This window comes from Cinclus cinclus, chromosome 3 (assembly GCF_963662255.1).
Source record: "Cinclus cinclus chromosome 3, bCinCin1.1, whole genome shotgun sequence".
In the NCBI taxonomy this organism is placed as follows: domain Eukaryota; kingdom Metazoa; phylum Chordata; class Aves; order Passeriformes; family Cinclidae; genus Cinclus; species Cinclus cinclus.
Window position 1 is genome coordinate 51,661,381 of NC_085048.1, and position 18,590 is coordinate 51,679,970.

The 18,590-nt window shown below is 41.0% G+C and overlaps 1 protein-coding gene across 3 annotated transcripts in view; it reads left to right on the forward strand.

Moving 5' to 3' along the window:
- The first annotated feature begins 4,358 nt into the window (after positions 1 to 4,358).
- Positions 4,359 to 18,590, forward strand: part of NCOA7 (nuclear receptor coactivator 7) — a 77,777-nt gene continuing 63,545 nt past the window's right edge. For all 3 annotated transcript variants that reach the window (XM_062489971.1, XM_062489973.1, XM_062489972.1), the window contains exon 1: positions 4,359 to 4,541. The gene's annotated coding sequence lies outside the window, so the exon portion shown is untranslated. The remainder of the gene's footprint in view (positions 4,542 to 18,590) is intronic.

Below are 18,590 nucleotides of genomic sequence, written 5' to 3' on the forward strand. Positions count from 1 at the left end.
AGTATGCAAATGTGTTTTGTCCATGCCCTAGGAAGCTGTTAGATGTGGAAACAAATCAATCCTGCTCTGTTGTACTTAGCAGTTAGGAAATCACTTTCCAAATGAATAAATATCTTACTAAATTTCTTTTGAGCAGTGAAAGGGTTGATGATTACAGCCACAGGAGCAGTGAAAACTAAGGTATGTATAGAGAAATTTACTGAAATAGGAAATCTTTCTCTTGATGTTAACCTCAGAGGTGAGGGCTGACCACTAGACCACCAGGAAAATAGTGCTGAGAGTCATATGCTGCCTAGTTATTTTTAGAAATGGCTTTCTTTACTGTACAAGTCATGTGCACTGACAAGATTGTGCCTCTCCTCTGGCTTCCTGTATCCAGTAGAGAAGTGCATCAGTGAAACTGTCAGCGATTCAGCCTCCTGCCAGCACAGAAGCAGCCAGTGCCTGTGCCTGCATCCCTGAGATGGTAGCTGGAGAAGAATGATTTTCCCAAAAGCACCAGGAAGGGAATGCCAGAGGCCGATGTTTCTTTTCACTTAATACTGGTGTGCCTGTGAAACCGAGTGAGTAGCATTCCGTGTTAGAGGTACTGTGGCACAGCTGCCACAGTTTGGTAGGTAAGGCTGGATTTTGGAACCTGAAAAATCTGAGCGAGTCCTTTAAATGCAAACTGTACAGCAGCATGCAATTAACTTGTCTGTTCCATATGAATACATTACATCTTATTACTACTTTAATTTGACACGCTGATTGATATGTGACAGTAGGCTTATGATGTAAAAATTAGTAAGAATACCATAGAAGTTATGTGCTGAAGTATGGAAAGTATATAATTTGAGTATGTATCTACTATATAATGATAAGTACAAATTTTCTTTAGTACCTGGGGTACATGCTTCAGCTGTAGTGAAAACCTTTGATCTGCACAGAAGCTGCATTTATCAGTCCTCTCTTTCCTCAACTGTGTGTTTCATGTGGAAAGTCTTGGTATCAGATTTTCTTCTGTAAGTTCACCTGACTCGTAATTGTACATCATCCCAGTTTTAAGGAAGTGGAAAGGAGAGGAAAGGAAGAGATGATGCACAGTCTTTTGCTATTTTATATTTAATTTCCATGGGTGGTCAAATTGGCGACCTAACTGTTGGATTACAACGATTTTCTGAGGGGGAAATACTACTGTAGTTTGTGTTTATAATATATCTGTTTTAACCGCAGTAGTGCTTTGATGGAAATAATGTGAGGAAAACCTGAGGAGGCGTTGTCCAAACGCGGCAGCTGTGGTGGTACCCCAGCTCCGGGAGCACTCTCCAGGCCGTGCGGAGGCTGGCTCCCTGCGCCTGCACTGTGGCACTCGCGGCGCCAGGGGGCGCGACGCGGGGACGGGCAGCGCCGCGGCTCGGGGCAGTCCCTGTCCTGGGGGATGCTTTAACGATCCTAATGGTCTTAATGGTTTAAGAACGAGGTAGGGAGCAGCCAGCAATATTTTAGAAAAACTTTCACACGTTCTTGCATTCTTTTTGTTCAGCTTCCCTTCTTCCCCTGGCACTGCATTTCACTTAGAAAAGCTTGGGTCGGCTTCTTTTCGCTTTTAGCCTATGTAAAAATGCACGTGATTCTGGGGTTTGGGATTAAGTGTGGCAGTCAGGTGCTTCATCCAGTACCCACTGAGCTACCTCAGTTGAAACAAATAGGACTCTCGTGTCATCTCCTCTTATATCTCAGCCAATTTCATTTCTTTTTATAGTCTTTCTTTGGCTGAGCATTTTGGAAGCTACTTCTGGTTTGCTCTTCTAGACAGAGAAATAGGTGTACAGAATCACTTATTAGGGGAGAACTTCTTATAAAAGTTTCAAGCTATAGTCTCTTCCTCATTTTTGTAAAACTTGTGGAAAATTTCAATACCTCAATCACATTGAGTTATATCTAGACAATTAATTCAAAGTTAAAGGGTGAGGTGGGGACAAGCTGAAAATTCATCATTACATAAACTGAAGAAACCAGGCTAAGAATAGTCCTCAGTGCAGTAGGATCAAGCAAAGCCTCAATTATGTATGCATAAAAGTCTGTCTGTATGAAACCTATTCTGTGACTACTTCATGGTGAATAATGGTAGGAGTAATAGCCAAAAATGGAAAGGCTGATAATGGAAAAAAAAGCAAGATTTTTATATCTCTTCAAAACTGGACTGTTACAATAGTCAAGGTTGTCAGTGTAATTCTTTATGGCAGGTTGTCTTAAATAAATGAGCTATAAGTTAACAATTACAGATGAAAGGAAAAAAAACCAAAAACTACATGAACTACAAAAGCAATACAACATATTTTGTTTTTGCTATTAGTGTAAGCTGATCTGAATGCAGGCCATAAGCATACTGTACCTCTAGCAATTTTTTTCTCTTCAGTGTAAGTCTGTTAATGTACACTAACGCAGAAGATCAAAACTCATTCAAGTGTAGTATTTCAGTATCCCAAATGTGTTGAGTCTTTCATGTGTGGTTATACATGTGAGTTTGTGTGCGAAATCTTTTTCTAAGGTAAAAATTCGTAATTTGGAAGTGATGAAAATAGCAGATTTACATTTTGTCTCCATAAAAATAACGCAAACAGTGATAAAACAAAATTGCCCTATCCTGAAGTCAATAAGCAACACTAATTTAAGATTTTCTCAGGTAAAGATATGCTAAGCATTGATACCACAAAGAAATCAAATGATGAAATCAAATTCATCCACAGTTCCATAACCAGAACTAGTACAATGCTTCTGTCCCAGTCCTAGCCTGCTTATCCCGTTGCTCTGACAGGAATGTAAGTGATTTCTCCCCCATTCCAGCAGTCTAGAATATGTATTTTATATGCGCGGGGCAGCATAAGTACTATAGATGTGTAGGTAGTTTCTTTCCTATATGGAATTTGTGCATTGTCTTCATAGAGCTTTCATAGAGCACCGTACAATAGAGGTGACTATACTTGGAATGATGATGGACAGCAAACTGGTACATAGGATAGGGATAGCTTTTCTGGAGCTAAAATAAGGTGTTAGTCACTGTCGTTGTTGTGCAAGTGCAGCTAAGAGATAAATAGAGTTTCTACCACTTTGATGGATAGGGCTTTATAGCTTCTGCAGTATGGCAGAGGAGGTTGGGTAAACAGTACTACTATTCTTCCTCTCCTTTTTTCCCAGTTTTGTTATCTAAGAGCTGCTTGAAGAGTAACTGAGAGCAGGGCCTGTTTATTCTGTGTGGTGGTAGAGAACCCTTGTGCCAGTGAAGTCTTTGAGATTTTAACTGAAGTAACTCTGGGTTTGTCCATCTTTTGCTGGGTAATAATAAGATGTAGTAACTGCAGTGTGTTATCAGAGCATACACTTCAAGCAGTAGACTACATTTTAAAGAAAATCTGTCTCTTGTAAAATAAACTGTTTTGGTAAAAAAAACAAAAAAAACAAACCAGATGGAAACTCCATTTTAGTTGAAAGTGCAGCAGCAAATTGAGACAGTTGTTCCAGTAATGACACTGAGTAGTAGCAAGCATATGCTACAAGTAGGATAATGGCAATGGTGGGAGATAGCTGTGTCTGGCTTGGAGATGCATTTGGTCCTGAAAACGACACATTTTTGAAATGAATCTTCTAAACAGCTGTAAAACTAAAAAAAAAAAATAAGCTTCTGACAAATCTCTTATTTAAAATTAAAACTCTTCGGATTAGTAACAGTATAACTAGTAAAAATATTATTCCTGAGACCCCTGTGTGCCATTTGTTATTTTGACACAGTCTTTTAACATCTCCCTGTATATGTGTACACTTTGTGTCACCTTTTCATTTATGCAGGCATCTACCTATTTTCAGGCTTGAGTTTTTATCTTGCAGAATTTGGAATTTTACAGTGTTACAATGCTTTTGTTACAATGCCTGAAAGACCGAAATCAGTGTTTCAGAGCTGATTACTAACCTAAGGAGCAAAACATAAACTAGACTTTGTTTAGGCTAGCTACAAACGTCTGGAAGGGTTACCTGCAGTTAGCTCGGGTAAGGGAGTGGAGTTTCTGGTAAATATAGTGGGTGTTGTTTTCTGGGAATTGGGTTAAGAAGCCTGCTGGTGGACAGTGTAGAAACAGCAGATGAGGTTTCTATGCTTTTCAGTTTCCCACGGATCTAAGAGCTTTGTTTAACCTCAATTTCCAAAACTGGTTGTTTTTTTTTTTAGCACCGCCCTTGAGAAAACTCCCCTCCGGAGGAGGACCCCGCCGCTTGGGCTTTGAGTCGTAGGACTTCTGACTCTGCAGACCGATCCCTGTGCCGAGGACAGGGCTCGAAGCCCGTGAAGCAGCCCAGGAGCGCGGCCACCGCCCCCGGGACCCCCGCGATCCGGCGGGGCCAGGGCGGCCGGGCGGGGCCGAGGGGAGGCGGGCCGGGCCGGGCCGGGGCGGAGCGGCGGGGCCGACGCCGCTGTGGCCGAGCGGAGGGCGGCGGAGGCAGCGGCGCTCCAGCAGAGCGCTCGGGGCGCAGCGCCGGGCCGGGCCCGCCATGCCGCCCGCCCGCAGGTCGGTCTGTCGGTCTGTCGGTCTGTCTGTCTGTCTGTCTGTGCGTGCGCGCCGGGCCGGGCGAGGCGCGGCCTTGTGCCTTGGCCGGGGGACGCGGAGCCCGGCGGGGCGGGGACGGGGCCGGCGCTGTGGTGGCGGTGGAGCTCCTTGCCCGCTCGCTGGAGGCGCGGTGTGTCCGTGCGGGCGCGGCCGGGGGCGCGGGGCGGCTGCCGGGACCTGCCCGCCCGCCCCAGGGGCTGCTCCCGGGCACCCGCGGTGTGCTCTGCCGCTGCCGCCGCTACCCAGCCGGTGCGACCGAGGTGGCTTTCGCAGCTTCGCATCTCATTTATTTCCTCCCTCTCAGGGTCTCGGCTGAATTACTGGAATGTTCCAGGCTCTCTCTGTATATATTAATTTATATAGCCGTAGGTTGTCATGATTGCGAAGTGCTGCCAGGTTCCGAAGGTGTGTCAATAATCGATTTTTTGTCTCTTTAGTCAGTGCAATGGACTTTCCTCTCTGTCCTTCATCATAACACTGCTTCAGAGTTGGTTTAGGGGTGGAGTGGCGTACTTGTATCTTGCATGATATGTGTGCAATGTCGTGGTGCTAAAGGATACAGTAACTGTTCATCCCCTAGGTGATGAAATTAGATGATGAGCGCTTCGACTCAGTTACAGGCTTTTAGCATGTGTTTACTTTACATGCTACAATTATTGTTCTCCCATTAGATCGTCATACATTTCTTGTATTAATGTACAGTTGTGGATTTCTAAGATGGGTGGGTGCCCATTAATCCATTATGGTTTGCTTCAAATGCTATGATCCAGTCTGAGGGCCTGTGTTTGTGTGATACTTAAAATGTGTGTTGATGAACTCTGCCAGCATATTTTATCAGCCAGCGTTTACACAGTATGGAAATAATAATTTCCTGATATTGTTCCATCTGATACTTACGTGTACACACACAGCCTTTCAGAAAATTAATGGAGAAGGCATTAGAAAATGTGAAGAATATATGTAAAAGGCTGCATGAATATATACTTTCTGAATGAAAATGACTTTATCAGGAATATGTATCTTTAAATGTAAATCATGATAAAAAATATGTAAGTTGCAGAGCATTTTAGACTGCATTCTTTTTCATCCTTTTACCTGGAAAATGTCCGTAAATATACACAAAATATTTTAAGGACCTAAATAGTTGAGTAATGTTGATCCTTTGAAGAGTCATATTGAAGTAGATGCTTGTAGCCAAAATGCTGTCTGATGGCTTTCCCTTTTTTTTTCCTTTCTTTTTTTTTTTCTTTTTTGGAGTAGTGGATCAATATCTTGGGCTTAGAGGGAAATTCTGTGTCTTTTTTGGTATTTTTTCCTTGTTGCATATTGTGTTATGGAAAAAAAACAACAAACCACTTCTGGAAAACCTGATTTGTCCAAGTTGGTTATGAGGCAGTCTCTGGGTTTTTTCCTTGGCTTTGCCTAGTGCCCTGTTCTCATTGCGGCAGTAGCCACACTCCCATTTGGATGTGTCACATGTGCTGCTGAAATGATAAGTGATTCCCTTCGGGGTGGAAGTGAATTAGAATTGATTGGAACAGTCATTGTCTTATTAGGAATATGGCTTTGTTGCTATGTGTATCCATGATTTTGAAAGAGAAGATTGGAATTGGTTGGAGGCTGAGTCTAGCAGATGTTTGGCTTCCTTGTGGTCCTGATTTCAGGGGACAGCTTGTAAATCTCTTTTAAGTGTTAAGGAATAAGCCCCTCTATTCAAAGAGAAGTAAATTCACTTGAGATAGATTTGGATTGGAGGATAACATTTCTTCAGAGAGGTAATTTAAAAAATTGTGGGAATTCTGTGGCTAGTTACTGCAGCCAGAGTGAGTCCCTGCAGTCACCCATTTGGGTGGGTGTTTCGAAGGTGAGAACGTCGTGTGAGCCTCTGCATTGAGATCTGACACAAAAAATTGCTGTTCTAGGCAGCTGGAGCTGCTCACAAACAATAATTATGGAAATGAAGGACAAAGGGACTCAATTTCCTTTTTCTATCCAGTAGGCATGGAAGGAAAGCTGGAACATAACCAATGCTGAGAAAAGTGATAAAGCTCTCTGTCCAGCACCTGTGCCCTCTGTGTCTTAGCGGGTGCCCAGTTCAGCAGCAGGCAGTCATGGTCCTTGGCTCATCTGGCAGAAGAAATTCTCTGTCATCACCCAAAAAGCAGCTGATTGACAAACTTCTTCCTCATCACAATCAATAAGCCAAAAGGGTCAAAGGCTTTATAGGTGTAGCTCTTGTTTTAGTGAGGTATCTACCTGCTGGTGGAGTTATTGATGGTGTGAGTGGCTGCCTGCCACAAAGTTGGTGGCTTCTCACTCCCTCTTGTGAGTGATCTGCATCCTCACGAGAAGAAAAGGTCCATGTCATGTTGCTGTGAGTTTGTCCTGGGGGTTAAGATCGCTTTCCCAAAATGAGGAAATGTAATGCTACATTTAAGGAGTAAAGTCATCGTTAAGAGCACTCACTCAAGTGACCTCCTTTGACTAAGAAGGAAAGCAAAGTAGGCCAAACAAGTCTTTGGTTCTTTTTTCCTTCTCCTACGTTTTTTTCCTTTTTGAAATCCTATTCCCTTGTCATTTTTCCCTAACCAGATTTATGAAATTATGAGTTAGTGACAAAATTCACAGTAGGCTAGGGGAATTGTGTTTTCCTCCCCAAACAAAATATTTCAGATTGATATATTCAACACTTAGAGAGGAGTATTTATTTTTCTTCCCCCTTTTCTTTGCAAACCCTTTTATTGTAGGTGGAAAGCTGTATGTCTTTGTTCCTGGTCAAAACGTCAGGTTGGTGTGAGTGGTTGTGCTGGTGCTGGAAGTTGTATGTTGGGAACTGTTTGTTCAGTTCTGGGGTGGGCAGCCCTCTGCAGCCTTGCATGGGATTGTGGCTGTGTTATCTGCAGTCTCTCCCCAGCTTGCCTGCAAGGGCAGAGTGTAGGCAGGCTTCAGGGGGGTCTAGTGGTGCTTCCCAGTGGGTTGCCATGCAGGTCATACTAAGTGCCCACAACCAGGTGCAGCACTTTGCTCTTCTTGCACCTGTGCTGCTCCCAATCTCTGACCAATCTTGGAGAAAGAGTACCAGCTCAGTACCATATAGCATCCTCCTGACCTCCCTGTACTTACTTGAGAATTAATGACTTGTCATGGAGCCACATTTCATCCCTTAGGAAGACTTCTGGATTAGACTTGAATTTTTTGATGTGTAGAGTACTCATAATCTCAGTAAGCCTTTCTGATTGTTATTTATTATAAGAGGTGAACTGTGTTACATGTCTCAAATTCCTGGTGCTGTGTGGTCCAATGCCCCTGTCAGAGCTCAGTGAAGCTGTTCCCTGCGCAGTTAGTCTGTGCCCTGTAGTACTCCTGAGCTGTAATTATCTATATCTAATATATATCTATATCTGTACATAATACGTATACATATATATTATATATATAGCTGTAATTTATGTGTAGATCCCACTGAGGTGCCATTTCTTCACTGTTGCTGCTTTTCCTATGGCTTCTCTGTATTACAGTTTTGCAGGGTGGTTTTTTCAACATCCTTCTTCAAATATGGGTTGTATGAGTACCTGTGTTTAAGTAATTGTAATATCAAGCTGATTTACGGGAAAAGAAAATATGCAGACTTAGCAGGGAAACTGTACCTGTTTATACAAGCAAGATATGTTTTTGTCATTTGGTTACAATGTCAAAATAGAATGGTTTATGTTTCATTTTGTCTTCACTTTAGGATTTAAAAGCTTTTTGTTAGTAATATTTCTAGAAAGGAAATTTTCTCACCCAACAGTGACTAATTTTGGGGTCTTCTCATAGTGTTTCTGAAGATACCTGAGGGCAATTTCCTCAAAATCTAAGACACTGCAGGCAAGGATCGGTTCCAGTGCACCAGCTAGAGGAAATTACAGCTTTGTTTTAGAGAAGTTCATAGTGAGAGCTATTGCTTTCTTGAACTTAGCCTTATATTAAGAAAAGGCAGTGTATTCCCTGACTTATTTTTTTCAAGTAAATTTAGCCTTTTCTACCAGTGCTCTCTCTGTCTGCTGTTACTCTAGTCCATTTTTTTGCTTTCTGCCCCACATGCCATCTGTCTTATTTTCTAGTTTGTTTTCTTTTGAAGTATTCTAAGTTGATGCAGCAGACAGAAAAGAAATACGAATATTCACAAAGCATCACTGCCGCGTTGATTCAGAGAGGAAGAGGTGTGGATGGCTTTCTGCCAGATCAGGTGATGCTGTGATTGCAAAAAATCCTTGGGTCTGCCTAGGTTGTTACTTTGGAGGAGATGCTGCGTGAACAACTCAATGTTGTCAGTGGCTTGGCACTGCTTCTGTGCTGTGTCAGTAGGCTTTTGATGTAGTTAACTGTCTCATGGTTAAGTAGTGCCCCAGTCTGGTGGCAAGGGCTTTATTTTACTCTCAACTTAAGAAGTACCATTTTTAGAATGCTTTTTAAGCATCTGTACTGATGCCAAAGACCTGGGTAGTTGTGATAAAACTGGGTTTAATCTGCATACAGATTTTAGTAGCTGCAGCAAACTCAGGAAAACTTTGTAGGCCAGAGAGTGTCTTGAGTTCTTCATACTTTCTCACAAAGATTCAGATAATTCAGGGAAGCATTGAACTATATAATAATTTTACACATGAAGATTTTTTTGCATGATATTTAGAATTCATATTAAAAAGAAATCCTTCTCTTATGTAAGCAGTATTTGACATTTTGTACTCCCTTTTTCCATCCTGGTTGCTGATTAAGCCTTTGTAGTGAAGCTGCTAAAGACTCCTAAAGGTAGAAGCTGTGGTAATCTGTGACATGAAATCTGGTCTGTACCTTCTGTCCCAGCTCCAAAAACTTCTGAAATTCAGGTATTGTCTGGTAGCTATGTGGTGTAAGCGGTGATACCTTGGTGACAATAGGTGAAGAACCAAGGAGATTAATCTTTTACTGTGTTATGGAACAGTGTGCTGAAATTGTGGTCAGGTATGTGGTGACTGATTTTTGCCTGCTGTGGGGCAGTTGCTTGTGCAGATCTAGCCCAAATGATTAACAGCTGATAAACATGAAGGTCCTCTTGCCACTCAAATATGTGCAGTCAAGTCACAAGCAGCCTGGGTCATCGTCAGGCCAGTTAGGAAACAAATTGAGAACCACAAAGGAGTGACAAGGGTGGCTTTCTGCCAGTGCCATGGGTTGTTCTCCAGTCCTCGTGGTTAGGTATCCACTGAAGAAATGTCATTTGATTCACAGGTAGTTTGGTTTTGTTCTGTGGTATTGGGATTTTTTTAGCATATGGTGCTGGGTGGTGTTAATAAGGTGTACCTTTTAGTTAGGAGTGAATAGAGGGTAGTGTCACATCAGTGTGCAGAGGCTGGGCAAGAACTTCCTGTGACATCTGCGTTTGTGTCCTGCTACAGTCATACTTGCAGAATGGAAAGGAAAATCTCCTTTGCTGGGCTTGTGCTGATGTGGTTGTGCACATCACACCACATCAAATGTCCATTTGTTTCCTTCTGTCAGGAATTCTGTAGTCCTTAAAAGGGGTCCCTGCTGCTGCCTGTTGACACTGTGAACTTGACCCTATTGCATGAGAAGTAAGTTTCAGTGTTTTGTCAACTAGTTGTGTGGTTTTCTAAGCCCTGCTCTGATAGTTCCCAGTCCCAGACTGAGCCTGGCAGATAATAGGCAGGTTTTAGGGGTAGGGGGCTAGAGACTGATCTTGAAATCAAAATGGTACAGCAAAACCAAGAAATAATGAATGAAGGGTGATTGGAAAGAGCAAGGAACGTGAACCCTGGAAATGAACCAGATCTTATGCACTGGCATGTGTTGGAGGATTTTCCTGGCCTCTGTGGGATACCACTGCATCCAGGAGAGCTGTTCCTAGCCCTTCTGCTCAACTATGAGCACATTTCAAAGTTAGGTTTATGAGAAGAGAAAGGCAGGTGCATTAGTTTCTTTGTTTTCCTCCAAGGAAGGAGATGTAGACTCAGACCTGGCAAAGCAGAGCGATGCTGCTCCTTGAAGAAGGGACCTTGCTCCATTAGGAATGAGCCATGATTGAAGGGTGCTGTGGGTAGTGCATGCAAATGCAAGTGAAAAGCCAAGGAGGTTTGCAAAAGGAAAGGTGGTGCAGCTGAAGGAGCTACTTGTAGCACCAAATTTGATTTTTAAGGTGCTTCTGAGGACACATGAATTTCTTTTACTTGGTCACTGTCATGTGTTCATTTTGCTGTGGGCCAGTGTAGAGTTGGGGATGTAAAGACTTCAAGTTACAAAATGTAACATTTTGTCATCCTTTAGTAAATGGTCATCCCTTAGTAAATGCTAACAGTCCTTCAAAAGCCTCTCTGACTGTGGGGTTTTCTTGTCTTTTTTTTTCCCATTTGTTTGTTTGCTTTGGTTTTTTTTTTTTTTTGGTTGTTTTTTTTGCTTGTTTGGTTTTTTTTGGTTTTTTGGTGTTTTTTTTTCTTTTTTGTTTTGTTTTGTTTGGGTTTTTTTAGTTTTTTTTTTTTTTTAATCTATCTAGAAGGTTTGTAAAGAATCAGGCTTCCATGGATGTCACTGGCATCAGGACTTCACATTCAGTACCGAGTACAGTTTTCAAATCTTAACTGCTTTGCTGTCAGCATTATATTGCAATTAAAATAAAATGTTCTGTGTTCTACAGTGGTGTGTTTTACATCTGTTGTATAGGTTTTGATTTCTTCTTCATGCCAGATACTGTTTTTTGTGAATTCTGTGATGAAAGACCTTTGAAAAATTTTTTCACTGCAGCACTCTAGGATGACAGAATCCCATGTTATAAATTGGAATTTCCTTCATATGAAGTAAAACGTTGAAACATATCTCACTTCCTGCTTATTTTCTTTTATTTTTTGCTCCTTCTTTTTACTTCCCTGAGTCCAGCATGCAGATATCTCAGAAAAGCAATTTTGACCTGTGGAAGACCAGAGCTGTTCATGAGGTCAGCCCAGCCATGTGCTTGGGTTTGGATGTATGAGTTTTAATCCTAGGTCCTGTCATAATTATTGGCAAGAGCATGAGTAGGATTATAGTTAAACTCGATGACTTTAAAGGTCTTTTTCAACCTAAATGATCCTTGATTCTACAAATCTAGCTCTGAGGTAATACTCTTTTCACAGGTAATGTATCAGTCCTTTATAACTACAGATCACTAATGCACTGTGATGGAATAGGTGCAAACTGTTTTTTGTTTTTTTTTTCTTTTTTTTAATGTAGGTCTCCACACAGTTTTAACAGTTTTTCAAAGACAAATTTTAAGTTTTAACACCAAAAATGGAAAGACTATGGCCACTCAAAAATAGGTGCTTTAACATGGAAAAAAGCAAGGCCAAATTCAAAACTTGTTAAGGCATTAATTGCTTTGGCTGACTTCAACTGGGGAAGGAGAAAGCAATTATGTTGCTGTATTTCTGTAAACAAGAGAATACAAAGATTTTCTTTGAATGTTAGCAGCTATGTCAGGTATAACCTGCGGTGAACAGAAATTTATCAGCTTTCATCTTTGGGCCCCAGTTGTGCATGTGTGTGCTTAGGTGTCACAAACATATCCATGTGAGTAGTCCCTATGAATGAATGCACATAGTACAGGAGCAGAGAGCTCAGAGTCTATGATGTGGCTGAGATGGGTGGCTTTCATGAAAATGCAACACTGGAGGAATTGAAGCTGTCATTTTTCTGACTTGGTGGCATTTGATTTTTCTCCCCCCCTCCCCCCCCCAACAAAAAGGGGAAATCTAGCTTCAGAATGCTAAGTTACTTTGTTGGTACTATCAGTGTAAGATGTTTGAATTTTAGTTTCAAAATCAGTCTGTTTTGTTCAACAAGAGAACCTTAGTTCTATAATAATGTTTAAACAACTTGCGTAATCTGAAAGTAGTATACTGCTACTGCTTTGCCAGAAACTTCTACACATCTGTTTTTTATGCAAGAGTACTCAAGCTTAATTCAGGTGTGTTTTTAACTTTTTTGTTGTTTAGTTAAGCCCTGAAGCATCTCACTGATTGAACGCATGCAGAGTTAAGCAAGTAAAAGCCTAGATACGATTAGATATGATGAAGGAAGGATGGCCTATAACAGTTTTGTATGAATCATAACATTGTTCTATCTTCTCTGCATACATAGACATAGGTAGCGTACCTGAATCATTTTGAAGAGTTGGCTGTACACAGATGGTTAGAACACAGAAAAAAGAAAGAACTGTGTTTCTGCTTCTGAAGAAGCAAGTAGCTCTTCAAAGAGTCACTGTCTAATTAGTAGGTGTGAGTGTACTCCTGTGTATAGCAAGGGGAATTCCGTTTGAGAGGGGAGTTTTTCCACTGCATATAGTGCAAGGTGACTCCTACAAGGTCAGCAGCTGTGTGTAGTGTTTACAGGAATCTGGAGGTAGAGGAAGGAAAAAAGGTAAGAGAAGTTTTCAGGATATTTCAGAAGGGCAAGACAACTAAATAATCTTCTGTTACACAATGTCTGAAGGGATTTTGCAAGGAAGAAAGAAATAATTAGAAACACTGCTGCTTTTTAAAAAACAGTCTATGCTGTGTGAATAGAGTTCGATTTATTGTTGATCATTGCAATTTTGATGCACTTTCACTGCCAGCATTGGAGCACCTATGAGGCTCCATAGCTGTAATACAGGGTCATACTCAACAGACTGCAATAAATTTTGCAGGCTAAGCAATTGGAAAGCAAATAGTGAAGGTTTCCTGTGTTAATTTTGTACATTAGAAATGTACAGGATTTTGTGTTACAATTAAACTGTTCAATGTTACTTAATATACAGTGTGAGCATGTGACACAGTTCAGGTTGCTATGGAAACCTGGCATTTTGGTTCTGTTAACTGTGCTTCAGATAGGAAAACATTTGCATGGCATTACTGCTAGACTGCTTTTTGCCTCCACTCCTCAGTTTCTTTGCTTCTCAGCTGGGAGGTAGATGATAAAGAAGAAGCAATGACCTGGAATTTGCATGAATCAGGGTCAATTGTAAAAGGAGGTGTTGAGCTGAAACTTAAAAATTACAATTTTACCTTCAAGTAACTCTTGAAGAGTTGCTTTTTTGCAGTAATGAATTATATTTCACAATGTCGTGTCTCTGGGTTGATTTGAGGTTCTTTTTCTAGACACCTGAAAATGATGGGGTACTTTTAAAAAGAAGTCTCCGGTAATTTTCACAGCATGATTACGTATATTGGTGGAAATGTGCTTGACGTAAAAAACTTGACCATTTCTAGTGCTTTCTGTTACACTGATGGATTTGTTCATCATGGGTTTGTTGTTGCATGGTCTTGTCCTGTAAAGCATTAAGAACATGTTGATCAAGTCTCCTTGAGTACAATAGGAATATTTAATATAAACCTTTGGGGCCTAAACTAATTAATAATTGTAAACAGAAGGTGATTTATGGTACCTGTGATGGACAGTGTAGATATTTGTCCCAAGCATCAAGCCACATCTTTGTGATTTAAGAGTCTTCAAACACCAGTCTCTTTCTGTTCTACCTCAGCTTTATTTACATTTCATATAAGTGCCTCTCTTGTGTTGGTGAGAAAAGAGCTGAGAAGAGAGCAAGTTTGCTGTGAAGCTGAGGTCATGTGTTTGTCTTTTGTATCTATTTGTCATCCCATGAATGCTAGCACACATCTTTCCATGTATGTGCTTGCTATTGCCCACAGAACGAAGTTGCTGCTCAGGGAGTCACACTGATGGTTTTCTGCCCAAGCTCTCTGCCACAGGGCTCTCTGATGTGAGGGTGTGCTTGTAATTCAGCTGTGTGCAGCAAAGCCTGCTGGAAGGGGGTGTGAGCTGGCATGGTGGGATATAAACTGAAATGCAGATACAGAGCCACTTCTGCTGAGTCTGCTGGTGTGGTAATTTTGGGTGGAGGAGTGTTATCAAGCAGCTGAAGTGGGCGAAAGGGAGAAGGGCTAAGGGCAATAATACTTGAAACTGACGGCTGCTTGCTCCATGGACAGATTCTAACAGCCTGAGACAAGGGAAAGCCCAAATTCTTTGGCTTGGGATTTTGACTGGTCATGGTCCCCTTAATCACCAAAGGATATTTGCAGTTCATCTGTCTGCTGTGATGCTGCTGTTCTGCCAGTGCAAATCCCATGTTGTGGGCTGTGCAAACTAACTCATAGAAGCAACTCCAGGGTGTGGCCAGGCCTGAAATACGTGACACTGTGGATCCAGTGGGCCTTAGCAGCATTCTGAGTATGGGAAGAGGTGAATCTAAGGAGGACGGTAGAGATCCTGTAATTAATTGGATGTGGTTGCTTGTATGCATCTTTCTTGACCTTATCAAAACAGATGTGCAAGGCTGTCTTTGACATACTAAACAGATCATGAAACTAGTTATTATGATCAAGGAATATGATAGTGTTAACTGACAAAACAGCAAGGTAGTGCTAAGGGGATTGTCTAAATGCTAGTTGATGTGTTGAATGTTCACCAGTTTTTTGTATTTTAGAAAACTGCAAGCACCTGGTGTTTGGTATACATGTCTACATGCTCTGGGCAGAAGTAAGGAACGGTGATATCCATCTTGCCCTCTCTGGGTATAGTTAAACCTCATCCTTTATGATTCATATAATCCACAGAGTCATTAGTTGGAAAAGACCTCCAAGATCATCAAATCCAATTTTTGACCAAATCCATATTGTAAAGTGCTACATCTGCTCATTTTTTGAACACTTCCAGGAATAGTGACTCTCCCTCTTCCTCTGAGAGTACAATACAATCCTTAACCACTATTCTAGCAAAGAAATATTTCCAAATATCTACCCTGAACCTCCCCTGGCACCGTTTAAGTCTTTTCCTTGTGTCCTATTATTAGTTGCCTGGGAGAAGAGGCTGACTGCCACGTCCCCCCCTCTTTCTTTCTGATAGTTGTAGAGGGCAACGCTGTGTATACTTGTACAGTGTGACTGTGAAAAGCTGCAGGGTCACAGGGCTTGGACTTCATACTTATTTGAATTGGGGTAGGTTGAAACAGAAGATACAGTAAGATGAAGGTATTAATTGTTTTAGAACATCTGCACCAGTGTTCTTGTTGACCTAAAAATGAAAATATTCCCAGGTGGCCTGATTTCCAACAGCACTGCACTTTTACATTTGGAATAGCATAGCAGTCTGCCTGTTAATAGTTTATGCTGTGTTTTGTAACCAGTTTCTGTCTAGCAACTGAAGCTGAGTTAAGCAGTAAAATGCATTATTCTGTATGGAAAATCCATCTGGTGATGTTCAGCTGCCAATGAGGAAAGATTAAACACCGATGTTTTTCTCTCATGACAACCTGACTGGTGATGTGGAATTTCTGGTAGCGCATTTGTTTCCTCTTACTCTGTGTGTAACATGACAGCCTGAGTTAGTGGGTTAAAGCCTCTTCCTGAGTAAGGCAGGAATAATTTGTCTGGAGAGTTCTTTGGAATTGAATCAAATTTTGTTATTGTTCTGTTTCTGAATCAGGAATGTTTCTGCAACATTGATTGTCATTTATTTTATTTGAACTTCGTTCATGTGGACAGACTGTTGGAAATCCATTAGGGGCACTGAAGGTGATCTATGCTTAGCCTGTTCTTACTTCATTAGTAGGGAATGAAAATGCTTGAACTTTTAATTTACTACATCACTGTTGGGGGGATAATAACCTCCTAAACATTGTACCCTGTTCCTCAAGAGCAAGGGTGTTTGTTTTCTTTGCCTGTCTTATCTCCAGATCTTATCTTCACTGTCCTTGAGAGCCTGCAGCATGCAAATAGCCGCACTGAATCTCTGTTTCTCACTTTGGAGACACAGAAATTGTGACTGTTCTGTGTTTAATATGAACAAGAAGTCTAGAAATTGCTTCTGCTTACACACTTATTTTTCTGTCTCTTAATTTTTGTATTTTTATTTTTTGTGGATTAAAGAGCATACCTTTGTCACAAGAAATGTGACAGGCGTAATACTTCAAAGATGAAAGGCATAAAGAAGGGTTATTCACCTAAGCAAAGGTAGAGTAGCACTCCTGGGTTAGTTTAGCATCCTCCAGTTATGTATAATGGACTGGAACTTCTTTATAGAGCTTATTGATTTTTTAGAATTAATGCTACACTATACATCATAACTCTAATGTAACTATATAATTGTTTTAAAATAATTCCATATTTCAGATGGCTTTAGAATAAACAATTTTTTACCTATTCTGTTGAATGTATTGTCTGTACTGTGTTTTACTTCCTTGTGCTAGATACTTTTCTGAAAGCTTCCAATCTCACTTTTTCTTAGGTCATTCTGCCTAAAGAAAAGACTAAAAAAAGTTGTAGCTTACTCTCCTCTTTGCTGGCTGTGCATTTCTGTTACGTTTCCTCTTGAGATGCTGTAGTGTTCATACAGAAACGTCTGTATTTTCTCTTACACCAAGTAAAATATACTAGCAGAACCTAAAAACAGTAGAACTCAGCCTGGTTAGTCCAGTCAGTGAGGCATTAATGAAATGCTGCAAAGTTTAGCATTTCTCATAAAGTGCATATGTACTTTCACTTTCCTGGTTTTAAAAATGGGAGGTCTACGGAAATGAATGCAAGAGTTATTATTAGTGTTTTGGCTTGTGAAGCTTAATAATAGGAATCTATATGACCAGTAGCAAATTAAAACATCTCCTCTTCCATGATAAACTGCTTCTGTCACCTTATGTTTAAAGATGGTGTGTGTTGTTATTTATTTGCATCTGCACAGTGCTCTGGTAACTGCTTTGGGCTCATCAGAGGCACAACTAGCAAGCCCCAAGGGTTCAATTTCAGATCTAATACACTGAAACTCCTTCCCTTCTATATGTGATTTGTTCTGCAATTTCTTACTCTTCCAGCTTGAGAGATATTTTTAATTTTGCTCTTGAAGTGCTACAAACATACCTTTTTTTTTTTTTGGTCTTAGTACTGGCTTATTGGTGTAACCCTTGTCATCTCTCATGCTGCACCTTTTAGGGGTCAGAATTGGCACACCTACCCAGAAGACCTGTTATTCATAAGAATACACTCTGTTGCAGAGTTGCAGACCTAAGCCTGATCATTAGTAATGCTTCGTGTCTGAATATGACCAGTTTTGAATGTTGGTATTGCAGCAGGTGATAGGAAACACGCAGTGTTGTGAACAGATGTGCGTGGTGTTTGTAGTCTCAGGGGCAGAGGTATAATAGAGAAACAAAAATTTTAAAAAAATACTGTTGTGTGGGACGCTGTACCAGAGAGCAGATGAGAGCTATGTGGTGTGTCTGGTAGCATCCATCCTGTTCCCTCAGCACAGTGGGGTCTCCCTTGCTATGGTCATGTCTGCTTGGCTGTCTCACTGGGACTCTTGTGCCTTCATCTGCTCTGCCTTACTAACTGGAAAATTTTTGTGCAGACCTCTCACCTTCCCTGCTTGTTGTTCACAGTGTGATTGTTGTCACTGTCTCTTGCATTATGAGGCTCCTGCTAAGGTATGGAATACATTTTCCTTGACTTGGTTTTCCTAAACTCATTTAATTGCTTTTTTTACATACTTGCTCCTTGCTGAAGGATCTGAGTGAGCCTGGCTCCTCAGAGGAGTTAGTTTGGCTTTTTATTTTCTTTCTTCTGGATCTGAGCTATGATTCTTATGTATATGCCCGCAGAGCCAGATAAAATTGAGGCTGTGCTAGTGGTTTCCAAAATTAGTCAGTTTAAATTTCACAGAAAATAATAACTATCTCCTTGTCAAAGTAATCTCCTCCTGTGTTCTCATTGCTGCTGGTTATTGAGGCTAGATTAAAGCTACTGGGAGGATACTTGGACATGTTGCTCTTCTGCTCTCATTTGAGCATATGGAGGTAATTCTTACAGTTCAGCTCCCCATTTACAAAGCAGGGAATTACATAATTTTCCTACCTCATGAGAGGATGAGAGATACTCACTATACAGGATCATGTAAAATATGTCTAGAGACTTGCATGATCTTGAATGTTTCTTTTTCTCTGTATGTTTTTCC